General features: G+C 31.6%; 1 protein-coding gene across 1 annotated transcript in view; it reads left to right on the top strand.

Annotated features, from left to right (window-relative positions):
- The first annotated feature begins 859 nt into the window (after positions 1-859).
- Positions 860-15045, top strand: part of LOC140039636 (RYamide receptor-like) — a 29127-nt gene continuing 14941 nt past the window's right edge. The window contains exon 1 of the mRNA XM_072085256.1: positions 860-1004. The gene's annotated coding sequence lies outside the window, so the exon portion shown is untranslated. The remainder of the gene's footprint in view (positions 1005-15045) is intronic.

The raw sequence follows: 15045 nt of genomic DNA on the forward strand, positions 1-15045 counted from the left end.
GGCTTCGGATCTCAGAGATACAATGTTTATGCATGTTTCATATACCATACGACCTACTTATAGACAATATAGAAGAAGAATACAATACTCCCAAATGCAAATGTTCAACTTGCTAAGGTTGAGGACAAAAATGAAATTGTATATAATATAAATAAAAATATTGAATAATATTGACGTATAATAGTAATCCATGCAAATTTGCATTAACATTTGATTGATGAACGCTGTTTCTTTATGGGCTCACTGTGTGAACGGGCGCCTATCAATGATACCACACGTACGTACAAAATATAATTGTTTGTACGCGTGCGTAGTTCCTCGTGTCACACCGACGAATGAATTGTTTGGAGAACGGAAGTAAAATTATCGTGCGGTCATTCCGTGGCAAAACAACGTAACTGTGATCATTTGTGGTAAAAAGAATTGAATTGAGTTACGTGATTTTGCCTTGAAACGTTCGAGTAATGTACTTGTACCACGTGATTGATAAAGCTGTCTTGATAAAACCTTTTAAGTTATAATTTATAGGAGCATATAACCTAACGATTGTTAATTGGTGTTGAACGATTGTGTAATCGGGTGCGAAAATGTATATTTTCAACCATTGTTACCTTTTAGTATTTCTATAAACTGATTTATGGCGAAGTTAATTTTAGGAACAAACCATTTTAAGTGTAGGTTAATTTCCGTAGCATATACTAACGAGTCACTCATTTCATTTTGCAGACGACGAATAGATACATTTATGGGTGCACTCGAGACGGAGCTAGCTTCCTGCTAACCGTTGATTGCAGAACGGCGATATAATAACCGTCTTACGCAAACATCACGCAGTTTACTTCGAGACGCCACACGAAGCACATGTTCTCGAGTTTATAGAGAGCAATGATAACACTGTTTTTGTTTATACTAAAACATCAACAAACGTGAATGAACGTACGTTTCAACTGAATGCCAATTACGTGCACTTTTAAGCAGCACTCATTGAGCGCAACATTAAACAGGTAGGACTTGATCGTTATTCTTAAAATATGTTTGCCAATGACCGTTTCTTCTTTTACCTTTAATTGATATAGGCCTAATTCAAGGATTAACAACACATTATAATGTGTCTTGGGTTCAATAATACTTACGCTCAATAAATATATTTGCCTATACTATAATTATTGTCACTTGAAAAGACTTGACAAAAAAACAGGAGGCCTATTAGTAAATAATGATAGCAGAAAGGCTAAATTAAAACCAGACTTAGGCCTATAGATAGGAATATGCAGGTATGGATATGCAATACCATATTTGATAATTATTATGGTAATATTTTTTTACCTGTAATATCAAGAATTGAAAATTACCCGATTATCGCACGGTATTGTGTCTAGAGAAAATAAACAAAATCGGCAGTTTATAATTATAAAATATCGAAATTAGGTCTACTCAATATGCCCACATTATAGTGGGCGATATTATTATTCTCGATTAAACTTTTCGTTAGTTCTAAAAGTTTATTTAGATTTATTCATTTCAAGTTTAAATAATGAAAATGGATTCTAAAAATCCCGCTGATTGTTTCGTGGAAATCTTAAGTGTATTACTCCTCCGCAGAAAAAGATTCATAAGGCATTTTCTAGGGAAAAAAACACATTTGTAATGATTGAAAAAAAAATATTATTTTTATTATGAACAATAATCCATGAAGGGATGAATTTCAACTAAGAATTGCAGTAGGTACTCATTCACCAGTACAATTTATATTTATAATAGCCTAGGATTTACATTAATGCTGGATAGGTGATAAGTTGCTTAGGAACGATATTTGTGGTGCAGCTTTTGCAGACTAAGTCATACAGTCATGGTCAAGTGTATGTATATATATATATTTAAAGATCTCTGTCTCTAAAGTCAAATACTGCACACGGTTTCATATTAATCTTAAATTGATCGGTTGACATTGCAAAACATTTCCCATTGAAAATAAATTGCGCTTCTGATCGAAAAATAGCGACAAATTACTGTATCTGCATACATGAAGGTTGGCACTTAAAATTGATTCCATGTTAAAGCTTGGTTTCTTCTAGACAGTTGACCAATGACAAGCGACGGTTCCAATAATCCATCGCTTGTGATTGGTCAAATAACTAACGTTGCGCTTACGACGTCCTTGTTGCGTCTGTAGTGGGAACCAAGCATTAGATGGGTTGGCCAGTAGTGTTGAAACCATATTTAATACCTCTCGTTCGTAATTTACCATCAGCTCAAGACCCATTTATTTTCGTTAATTTAAATATTAGTTTTCGTTGATGGTTGCCTGTTTCTTCAGTTTTACTTGAACAGGAGGTGCCCGAGTCCTGAGAAAGCCGGGACTCAAATGGCGGTAACCGTAAACCTAGTTCATTGGTTGCCACTTGGACGCAAGGTTTGACCAATCGACGCGGTGCATCACCTGGACTGTTATCTGTGATTGGTTAACACGATTTGAGACAGTCGTTTTTCCCTTAACAAATCCATAACTATTATTAATCGTTAGTAGGCTATGGACAATAATGACAGTGATCCACAGTGCATGCTTCCTAATACAATAAAATAAAACCAGTAACATTGAAATGTACTGTATCAACTTTGTATTGTTAGTTTTCTTCGAGAAATACTGCAAAAAGATTTCCATAGAACAGAAGTTTATTTTGTATTTTCTGATGCTGGATGGACCACCCTCATAAAATATTGTTGAAATAAAATAAAAATAAAATAACACCATTAATTCACACAAGTTTTTAGGTTAAATTTGGTGAGATTGCAAATTGATTGTATACGGTATTCCAAGATACACATTATCCGTATAAATAGAGAAGAAAAGTAGAATCTCAGATTCATATATTGCCATTGACTCCACTATTGATATTTCCTAATTGTTTATCTTTATTTAAATCTAAAATTAAGAATTCGAGTCGATGTTGATTGCGAATTGAAAAAAAAAGAAAAAAGATGTTGATTCACGAGAATCAGACTGGAAATACAGGCTCAACAGTTAAGGACAACCAATTCTTTCAGTAACAAAGTCGGTATTCCTGCAGAGCTATTTCAGACCAGTTTTTTTACATTATGAATGAAAAGCCCTTCTATAGGCTCGATTTGTGAAATGTTTTTTAAAACATACATACATCACTAGAAAAATACCATTTAAAGGCACATCAATTAAATCAGAAGTCTTTGAGACGCCAAGATACATCTATTAGCTATTTAGAGATTTTCAATAATTATACTAATGCTTTAATGGATTCTAATTTGAGGTCGTACGATAATTCTCTCTTGATATTTAATAAATTGTTAATTGTTAGTAGAAACGGCATTTTCATCGCATTAACCTGAATCAATCTTGAACTTTAATTGATTTTGAATTTTTAAAATACACAACAAAGTAGATTGTGATTAGAATGATTATAATCACTCTTCAACTTATTGACATTCAATCCAAAAGAAATTGCACCTTTAAAATTTAGCAAATATTATCTCCCTATGCCTAAGTATTTTATTGTTTTATCTGTAGACACTGTGTGGTATTTAATGAACTGACACTTACAGTTTATGCGTGTTTAATGATTCGATCTAAAAACCGTCAAACTAATTATTTATTTGTAAAACGCAAATTACCGGTACTGACGAGTTTACGATCAAAGACATGCACAGCATGTACAAAATATGAAAAAAAATATATGTTTAACCACAGATTATCGTTTAAAACCCATTGTGCCTAGGTGGCAGGATTCGAGTGTTTATATGACCACAGTGTGTATAAGGGTCATGACCAGAGGGTGTAACGGCTATGAGCGCTCACTGTCTAAACCCTCTGAGCAGTGGCCAGAGAAAAAAAAACAGGCATTAAAATATGTCGGAAAAGGCTAAGAACGCCTCTAGCGTTGGAGGGCCACATCAGGGGCCTCAGGCCTTTACGTTACGCTATTGGTCATGACGTAAACATGGTAACGTGTAAATAGAGAAGAGTATTATTTTCATTTATCTGTACAGTACAATTTTAAATATACAATATGTATAATGTATCACTAATTATTTTATCAATGGTTCTATTATAGCTCCATATGTATAGAGTCTATTTACCTTTATGCCAAATTTGTATCTATATTGTTTTAGGAATGACAGAATTAGTTATACTATTATACTTTTATAATGAGAAGAAATTACAATAAAGGTGGGTGATTCCCACGAAAGATAAAAAAGAGAAGAGTATTACAATTAAACATCATCATCATCATCATCATCAGTATTCCCATCTTTATTATAAAAAGATATTCATAAAAGCAATATAGTAGCAGTAATTATCAAATATGTATTGTCCCACAGAAAAGATTAATTAAATCAGACTTTGAATAAGTTATTTTGTAGTTTTATACAGTTAATCACTTCCGTAGAAAAAAATAAAGAAAACAAAATGTTGTGTTTTCACTTATAAAACGACAAAATAAATGATTAAATTCAAACAAAATTGGCAGCCAATTTGACTATATTTTGCTTTAAATTACAGTTTTTTAGGTAAATAATAGTTTTCTTTAATTCAATTTTTCAAAAAGTGGATAATTATTATGTGACATTAAAATAGCATATTAAAGTTTTTTCTTTAACAATAATTTATAGAAAAATTAACTATAGTTCTTGATCCAATTTCAATTAAATTTAAACAAATTAAAAAAAAGGATGTTATACCACAAAATAAATTCAATTTATAAGTATCTGTTTTATCAACAATTGAAATCAATTTACAGATTACTAGTATAGGCATATTTGAATTTCTCAACAATTGTAAGTGTAACTCTGTGGTATCTATTGGCATCTAAATCTAAATCTTCATGCTATTGATATGGAATATTATTATATTCTTCACACCACCTGCTGATAATGCAAAGATTAAAATAGTGGTAAGGCACTTTCATAGCTGGCATAGTTAAGCACACGATGCTTAGTTATTATAGGAGAGATCGATGAGGCGTTTACAGCCTCGCGGGAGCAAACGCAGTACACTAATAGTAAACAAGAATTCTATCTCTAACTTTGTATAAAGTATAAACAGCTTGAGCTCTCCCATCATTAATTTTCTAGTAAATTAAAGGCTGTACACACTCGTTTTTTTATTGGCTATTATCCAATGCGTTTGGAACACATGCGCACTAAAGAACATATATATTTTTATTTATTACGGTATAAAACATGAACAACAAGAAACTCGAAATATTATTCAAATAACTAATTAACAAAATCAATAATTCCATTGTGTACAATTTTAAATTCGTTAAATATAAAAATCTGGCTTAACAATTAATTATTCAACCATGTATTTCAGTTTAAGTTTTGTATATATTTAATACACCTAGATTTCTATCTAAATAACTTGCGATAGTCACTTAAGATATATCTAGTGACAGTGGCATAGCGTTCTATCACAACTAGTTCCTTTCAGTTTAGTTGAGTTGTTTTCAGTTTCAGGCAAACATAAGATATTTTATTCCTAATTTTTAAAAGGAAATTTAAATATTAGTATTAATTCGAATACTATGGTTAGCAGACGATTGTAATATTGTTTTACAGACAGAGTGTGTCCATAATTCGTGAGATATTTCCCATGCGTTGGGTATACTGCACAATCCATACCTTATTTCATTAAAAAATGTCTACAATTGCACTCCACCGCACCCCCATTGACGGTAGGATGAAAGTGATTTGGACCAAGTCTGTACTTTTTTATGTTCACCGATTTTTGTCTCAAAGTACTATACGTATGGAACGCCATATGTGCCAAAATATTTATCTGTTTACTAATATAAGGTGAAACACAATCTAGAGCCCAGACTAGTATAAAAGGCACGAAGTACGAAAAGTGCATGATTTCCGGATTTAAAGTAAAACGGGAACGTCATCAATACGTGTGTATCACGCGGATTAAAAAAATGTAAACGCAAGAAACGTGCATTTAGTACAATGAACAAATTCCATTATTGTATATAATTCCTTCACGTTCAATCTTGAATGATTTGCATAGTTTTAAGCAGAAATTACAATTTATTTTATGGATTTAGGGCCTATTCCTCGAGGGTTACTCTTAATCATGTTTCCCGCTATCTTTTTGCCTGCCTGTTTTATTCGGTACTTATTTATTATTGCAATTATGCAAATTACTTTTCCTCGGTATACTGTTGTACAAATTATAGCGTTCTTTTCCTGTACTTTTAAACTGTAAAATAGTAACGTAATTAGGAAACAAATTACGAAGATAATCAAAACTATAAAATTATATGTTACGAAGGAACTTATATTGGATGTAAACGTTACTTCACGGATTACCTATTTGAAATCATCTGATGTCTATTTGCAATTTTTGAAATGTTAGAAATATCATGCGGATTTATCTATAGAAGATAATAATATTATTACATAATCCGCGCAATAAATACATTATTTATTTACTGGAACCCTCTTGATAATTTCTTTAAGAAGTTCAAGATTGCCTCCTTCATGAGCACAGTACGTATACGACACATTAAAATCCAATAAGCGTGAAGAATATGTATGAAATCAAATACGTGATTTCTCTTAAATCACAGATGTATGATTATTTTTACTTCAATGCAATACACAATCTCCCAACTCAATTTCGGGCAACGCTTGATTAATCATTAAGACATGTGCTATGTATAAAATATGAGACAGGTGAACCGATTGAAGCGGTATGGCAACGATAATACGGTTCGTCAGCTTATTTGTAAATTGAATTTACGCATTAATTCTCCAAAAGCCATGAAATTACATGTGAACATTAAGGTCGAGGGTTCGTTTATTTTTTAAGGAAGAATATTCCGTAGTCAAATTGCACTACGATTTAACAGCATGATTATTTTGTTAATCATTTTGTTCAGGCGTGAAAGAATGCACTATACAAGGCTTTAATTAGTGGTATCGATTGATTTACTAAAACCCAATATAGGTTCATATCTCGTCTGTTGCCACTCAATTCTTGTCTTTCAATTGGCGAGACGAAACCTCATTATAGTACAGATAGTACATAGAACAACATACATCTAACTTCAATTAATGCATTTATTTTAAGAAAATATGATCACATATTGGCTAACATGAAATCAATACAATTTGACAATCGGGATAGTTTGTATTAACTTATTCCCCTTATCTCTGCTTTTGTTAAAAATTAAACTGAAACACGATTCAATTGTTGACATATACATTATTAAGTTCACATGTTTACACAAATAATTCAGAGTAAAAGGTACAGTCAACAAAATTACATCCATTGTCGTAATCAGAGGACCATATATAATTACCAGAAATGTTCATTTGATTTCCAGCACGTAATTACTCGAACGCCTTCATTAATTCTTCAATAACGTTATGGTTCTTAGACATCCATTCATCTGTAATTTATAGAAATTTCAGAAGTTCACTACTTTAACTTCTTATTTGTATACATTTGTATACATGACAGCGTATGGTCTGACATTGTTAAAAACGTATAAGGTGACATTTTCACAATACAAACAATAAATAAACATACATTTTGTTTGCAATAACACTTGTTATTCTCTGCAAGCAATTAATGGAGTAGATCACATTTTCCATGAATGTGCTAAGTAAAATGAGTTTTAAATCGATAGTAACTAACGATCGATGGTGTTTATATTGTTGAACGCATTTGAACTGTAAAACCAATCAAAGTATTTGTTATGTGACGTGTTTGAACTGGTGTTATATTTTATAACATCTTAATATTTCCACGAATCTGTTATTAAATTTTTTTTATGAATGTAAACAACAAAAGTAATAATAATTATTGCAAACAGATACATAAGAAATGGTATTGAACAAACTACGAACGATATTTAAAAATAATGCAACTTAATACATTTATTATTGGTTATGATATAATTCACCATCTCTTCTGACAGTTGAAATCAAACATTGATTTAAACGATTAGGAAACAACTATATATATCACTGCTCTTTATATAAACTTATTACTTGACCAACGAAACTTAATCATTCCACAACGACCGTTACCCTAACAAGTTTAGCTAAACTTTGACCAAAAAGGGTATTCTTCAGAAATTGATCTTACTTGATAGGGGGATTATGTCACTTAAGATTAACTATAAATCAGGATAAAGAATTCTTTTCCTGGATTATAAGAATACGATATAATGATCCGATAAAGTTAATGCTAACTTGAATTTAAGTATGATCTAGATGTCTACATGCGAGTTATGTTAAAGTGGCACATTTGGCAAAAAAAAAGTTTCTAATGATGATTTCAATCATTTTAAAGGTATATCGCCGTATAGGTAATCGTCAATATCAAAAGCGTAGGTTAGCTAGTTCGGATGGCGGGGTGGGTGGGGATAGGGGGTGTAGAGGTGATCTACTGTTGCACTTTCAACCCTTTTCTATCTTTATATTATTCCTATCATTCTAAAATACTGAAAAAAGCCATAAACATTTCTTGTTGATTTTTTTTTTTTTATTTTATAAGATCATTCCATTACAAGTATATATGTATACGAGTACACGGAAAAGACACACTTATAATGTCAAAGTGCAAAGTCTACGTGGTAGAACCATGGAGGTATAACTATATATACCTTCATGGTAGAACATAGTGCGAGAAGCAAAGATAATACTTCTTTTCCTTAGGTAATCCATCAACCTCTACCTCGCTTAATCAACTCACCCTCAAATGTCAAATGTTTTATAATCTATGATTTTGACTTTTAGTTTTGCACCTGGCTTGTAAAGTGTATATCCGAATTGATAGTGTACACAAATGTGTCCCATCCATCAACTGTGTTGATAATGACAGTTCTTAACCCTAGTATTTATCATAAAAGTATTAAGACGCGCTGTGATACCTAGGGCCTATTTACAAAGTTTGTAACAAATAGGCGCCACCAACGTCTACTGTAAAGTATTACGATACACTACGATACCTGGGGCCTTAAAAAAGTTTTACACCTAGGCGCCACCAACGCCACCTTGTAATATTTTGTATTGATCCTGAAAACTTAATTTATGTTAACTTTATCGTTGGAAAACCTTCAAAACTTTCAAACAAAAATTCGAATCTCACAGAATTCCAGAGAGATATTCCCGTTTTCACCAGTGTTTATAGTTTTATTGTAACTTTCATTTATATTTAAAAAAAAACTTAGTGCAAAGGTAACATGGACAATCTCAGTGTTCAGGGTTATATTCATGTTCTATATCATGAAATTAAAACAACGATACAATAAATAAAAGGATATTAGTTTGAAAGGTGATGAGTTAATTGTAGGTCTAATAAACAACGGAAATGGCGGTTTACAATAGATACCATCTTGAGCTTCGAGTATTAATGATAAAAAAAGGGAAGGTGCATTATATACAACTTTAGTAGTATATAGTAGTATAGCGGAATAAAATCAATTTGAGAATATTGGCAAATGATCGTATTACTATTTTGACAATATAATATACACATTAATTTCAGCTTTAATTGTCATCAACATATCAGCTTACTCATTTAAACGAGGTATACATGGATAATAGAACTTCTACAATTTTATATTTTATTGCTGATATCAAAGAATAGTTCAAATTTAGATTGATATTGGACCTACATTTCAGTATCATTGAATATTAATTTAAATCTTCCTTTTTATAGATAGACATCATATTTATGCTATTCTAAATAGCAACAGCTCTCCAGTTTGCAATTTCCTCCAAGGATTAGACTACGTTTTAAAGGTTTTACAAAAAATCAATAATATTTGTGATTAACCACCGTAATTATTTCAATTTACCGGTTTGAAGAATGTTAGCTAGAATGTTAGTAATTTGTTGTTTTCTTTTAAATCAACTGTGATGAAATAGCATTAATCATCTTACTCGACGTCGGAGAACCGTCTTTAGTTTAATTACTTTTCATAATGTTTCACACGTACCAGCGCCAATTAAACACAATTGCCGTATATCATTCTTTTTATATCGGAACTCTTCCAAATCACTGATTTGTAAAATTGTTCTTATATTTTTGTAGTAGTAATATTTATAAATTAAGGTAAACTAATGTCTTAAAATTGCAAGGTTCTATGAAATAAATAAATTCTATTTTTTTACACACACTGCAAACACTACTGCAGTACTCGGTAAGTATACTGTGTAACTTTAGAATATGACAATTACCGGTACTTATTCTTAATAACTTCCTTATAGGATGGAAAGTATCATCCAACATGGCTAGTATTTATACACATCTATTGCATTGAGTGCATATATTTTGAATCATGGATGGTCACCGGTGTATTTTGGAGGAAGGATCATAAAAGATAAATATCGGAAAATGGAGTCCAACTCAAGAAGTCCAAAAGAACTCACAAAGTTCTACTCAAGAAGTCCAAAAGAACTCAGGAAGTTCTACTCAAGAAGTCCAAAAAACTCATACACTTCTACTCAAAAAGTTTAAAAGAACTCATGAAGTTCTACTTAAGAATTCCAAAAGAACTTATGAAGTTCTACTCAAGAAGTCCATTTCAAGAAGTCCAAAAGAACTTATGAATTTCTACTCAAGGAAGTCCAACAGAACTTATGAAGTTCTACTCAAGAAGTCCATTTCAAGAAGTCCAAAAGAACTTATGAATTTCTACTCAAGGAAGTCCAACAGAACTCATGAAGTTCTACTCAAGAAGTCCATTTCAAGAAGTCCCAAAGAACTCATGAAGTTCTACTCAAGAAGTCCATTTCAAGAAGTCCCAAAGAATTCAAGAAGTCAATTTCAAGAAGTCAAAAAAAACTTATGAAGTTCTACTCAAGAAGTCCATTTAAAGAAGTCCAAAATATTTTATGAAATTTTCAAGAGGTTCAAAATAACTCATGAAGTTCTACTTAAGAAATCTAAGAGAACTCATGAAGTTATACTCAAGAGGTCCATTTCAAGAAGTCCAAAGAACTCAAGAAGTTCTACTCCAGAAGTCCAACAAAAAGTCCAATTCAAGAAGTCAAACTCATGAAGCCAAACACAAGAAGTCCAACTAACTAATTTCAACATAATATACAATGGTCTTCTACAAAATATTCTGCATTAATAACTAAACATTTCCTATACACTACATTAAGAATTACTTGGCTTTCAAGTGTTTAAAACTATTTAAATTTTAATTACAGATATAATTTGTCACGTCTATGTGATAATTTTTTCCAAAATAATCAGCAATATAATTGGTAAAAATATTATTGTTTGATGAATAATATCTTTAAATAGCAACTTCATTTAGCCTGGATCCCAAAGGAAATGGTAAATCTGAATTTAAATGTATCAAATACGTATTAAACTTATTGTTAATTCATGGCATCATGACAGATAAAGGTTGCCAGGTTCTCTCACTTTGCGTTAGACTATACAGTATAATATTGAATCTACAAGTATGGCTTTAACACATAATTAGCAACGAGCCTCTAAAAGGCACTTTTCTTAAAATTACTTAATACACACGCGTCAAAAAGACAATTCCGTCAGTCATTATTTTAGTCCTACGACTGTATAATAATTACTATTATAGTATTTAGGTTCAGAAGTTCAGTTAAATTATAATAATTAAGTTACGAACGTATTATAGTACATTGAGTGATATGTGCTATTGGAATTCGGTTAGTGATTCTTAACTACTTACTATTTCATACGCAATGAACGCATTCGCTCTGAGCAAATATAAAAAAGCTCAATCTAAGTTGAAAGTTTTATGAACAAAAATGCAATTAATCACAGTTTCAATTTGCAATTATAATGTCAAGAACAGTGATCGATGATCGTACTGCAGGTACGTAGTATAATATGCCTGTAGCATCAATATGGTCATGTAAGTCTCAATAGTTTGTTACAATTTCTACATGAAAATGTAATTAAAGAATAGTTTTGTAAACAGACACCATAAACCACACTCTTCCTAGTCCGTTGACGATTTCATAGATTACCTTGAATTTACCTTGAATCGCTCAGTCTATCCTCTTTCGATAGAGTGTGGCAGGGTTAAGGGGGCTTTTTGGCCCATTATAAACCCATGTGTTTGTTTATCTCTTTCTTGAAACAGAGTAGGTTTGGAGCAGATATTGCACTTTGTGGTAAGTTGTTCCAGTCATTTACTACACGCTGGCTCTAGAAAAATTTCCTACTGTCCAGATTTGGTTTTTCTTTCCTCAATTTGTACGAGTGTCCTCTTGTCTTTCCATACTCGGCTTTCTTACAAATTTTTGTAGGCTCAATTTTATCTTTCTGTGTTATAATGCGGTATGTTTGTATTAGATATATAAAGGCCTGAATACACCTTTTGTAAGACAATAATTCATAGAAATGTTTAAAATTTCTGTTCAGTATTCAAATTGTACGAAACAGAAATAATACCATATTAGGCTGAAACTGACACAACCCGAAAATGAGAAATCTTTTACAGATTCAGTACTCGTACCAGGGAAAAGTAAAATTGTTTAATTTTACTCTTCCTGGCTCTTACAATAACCGTGGATACCTTTCCTCAGGGTATTTTAAACTCTAAAACAAATCCATGCAGATAATTTCAGATTATGTCGGTGTATTTTTAAATCACACAAAAACACGGATTACAAACCATCAAACTTCATACGTGTTATCACATTGATTTTCATTGCCAGTCGGTAACACAGTAAGCGAATCAATAATCATTATAGATTAAAATATAAGTTGACAAGTTAATCATATCTAGCTGCTTTTTAGGCACCTCCGTACCCACTGGCTTCCGGATATAACAGATTTGGATTTGTCCATGGTGGTTACAAAACGATAGAGGGCGCACTATAAACCTAACTCGAGCGGCGCGATACACGCATAAAAAGCGGTTTAAAAACATCGATTAACCATCATAAATAGATTTTATAGATTAGATACGTTATACTATTAGTATAATGACAGTGTCACAGATTGGTTTTGAAAACAATTCCATATTATGTATTAATAAAAGTGCCTATGTAAATGATGTTTTGCATAGGTAAAATAAAATGATATGTACATCAGATAAGAGACAAATTATTGTTTTCAAATATGTCAAGGTTTGTGTTTCAGTGTTCTTAATTGGAAGTAGACATCGCTTAGGAGAGGGAATCGGATATTATCTTATCAAGGTATACTACTGTGTGATTCGGAAGCAAATATACAGTTATTACAAATACACCTAAACACCTGTTCTCGTATCTTAATGGCGCTATTTTGAGCTGGTTAAAGAGTACACATACGTACGTGACAGACGACGATATGAACATATTGCATAATTATCATTAAAAATACGTTATTCATTCACTAATTACTTTGTTATCATATATCTTTCAATAACGTAATTTAAATATCAAATTAGATTTACAAAATTGTCTTTTAAATAATTCATCCTAATACTAGTACCCGACATATATATGATTTCAAATATATGAAAAATAATATTTATATCTAGATGTTTACTATCTTTTCAAACGAAAAAAAAACCAAACAATAGTATTAAATACAACAACACATAATTCATTCTAAGCAAATTAACTGATCCATTTAATAATAGGCATGAATCCGGTGGGACTACTTTTTAACCAGTTTTAGGATCTACGGAATTATATCCTTTTCATATCGCGTATATGCATTTGAAACATTACTGGGTAATTTACAATAAATAACAACAAATAACGCCATTCCACAAATAATTACATTAACAACTGTTTATCTTAGGTATTTTTAGTAAAAACAAACATATTTTAAAACACTTATGGGCAAATAACAGATTCAATATTACATAGCTTAGTACTATAAAACACAAGTAAGTGCTTGCTTAGATGGTTTTAAGTGCGATAGGTACGATGCTTAAACCGTGTCTTGAGAGAATCACTTAGCAGTGATTGTTCATGTTCATTTCAGACAACAGAGAGTACTTAATGTGAATCTAACATAAAGTGAATCCATTACATATAAGTGAGTTTACAAATTTACATTCAATTTGGGGATTATGAATTCTGTCTAAATGATAATGTGAAATGGGTGACGATGTTCCTCGCATAAACCCATATTCTGCGATTGATGCTCGCAGAATCAAAACGCTCTTCATTTCGATTAATAATTTTTTAAAAAGCACATGAAGAAATTAAAAAATTCTCATTTAGTCAGCATTGAGAGGAAGTCCTTGGTTGCTAAGGTTTCTAAATCTCTCCCTGGATTAACACCGGATCAACAGACAAAAGATGAATCAAGATATAGAATATCTGATGTACGTGAATGTTTCATGCAGAATTATACTGTTGCTAGGACAATAAGAATCAGTAGCAATGCAATTAGTATGGATTCGCAGACGGAGTTCTTACTTAATAGTTAAAATATAAATATTTTGGCATATATGGCGTTTCATACGTGTACTTTTGAGCTTGTATTTCAGACAAACAAACATTGAAAAGCCTCGAAATAACTACAGACTTGGAGAAAGTCTATTTATCAATGTGTAAAGTGGTGGAAAACACACACGTCTGTACCAGACTAGCATGTGAGAATTCTTAGTATTACAATATTTAAAGCTCTATCAACTAGTTTGACAAAAAAGTGTGATGTGCCCAAATATGGTAGTGATATGACATCATCATCACATTTTGTTGTCACATAAAGTTTGATAGTGTAGACAGAGCTTTAGTTAAGAAGTTATCATTCAAATGCCAATTACATAATGCATTAAATACATGTATAAAATTCTAAAAATAGAATATTATGAAAATAGAATTTGACATCGATTACAGGAAAAACTCATCATTCAAGCGTGGTGAATATCGTAACTCTGTACCTGTAAGTTTAGAATAATGATTATACTATTCAAAGGATAAGTTATTTTGGTTATTGATATCCAGTATAAGGTTTCGACGATGATATTGTGCCATTGACTGCCCAATAACACTTGATCTTTAGTGTACATTACCCAGGTGTTTTTTACATGATATATCAATAATATATTC

This window comes from Antedon mediterranea, chromosome 2 (genome assembly GCF_964355755.1).
Source record: "Antedon mediterranea chromosome 2, ecAntMedi1.1, whole genome shotgun sequence".
Lineage (NCBI taxonomy): Eukaryota > Metazoa > Echinodermata > Crinoidea > Comatulida > Antedonidae > Antedon > Antedon mediterranea.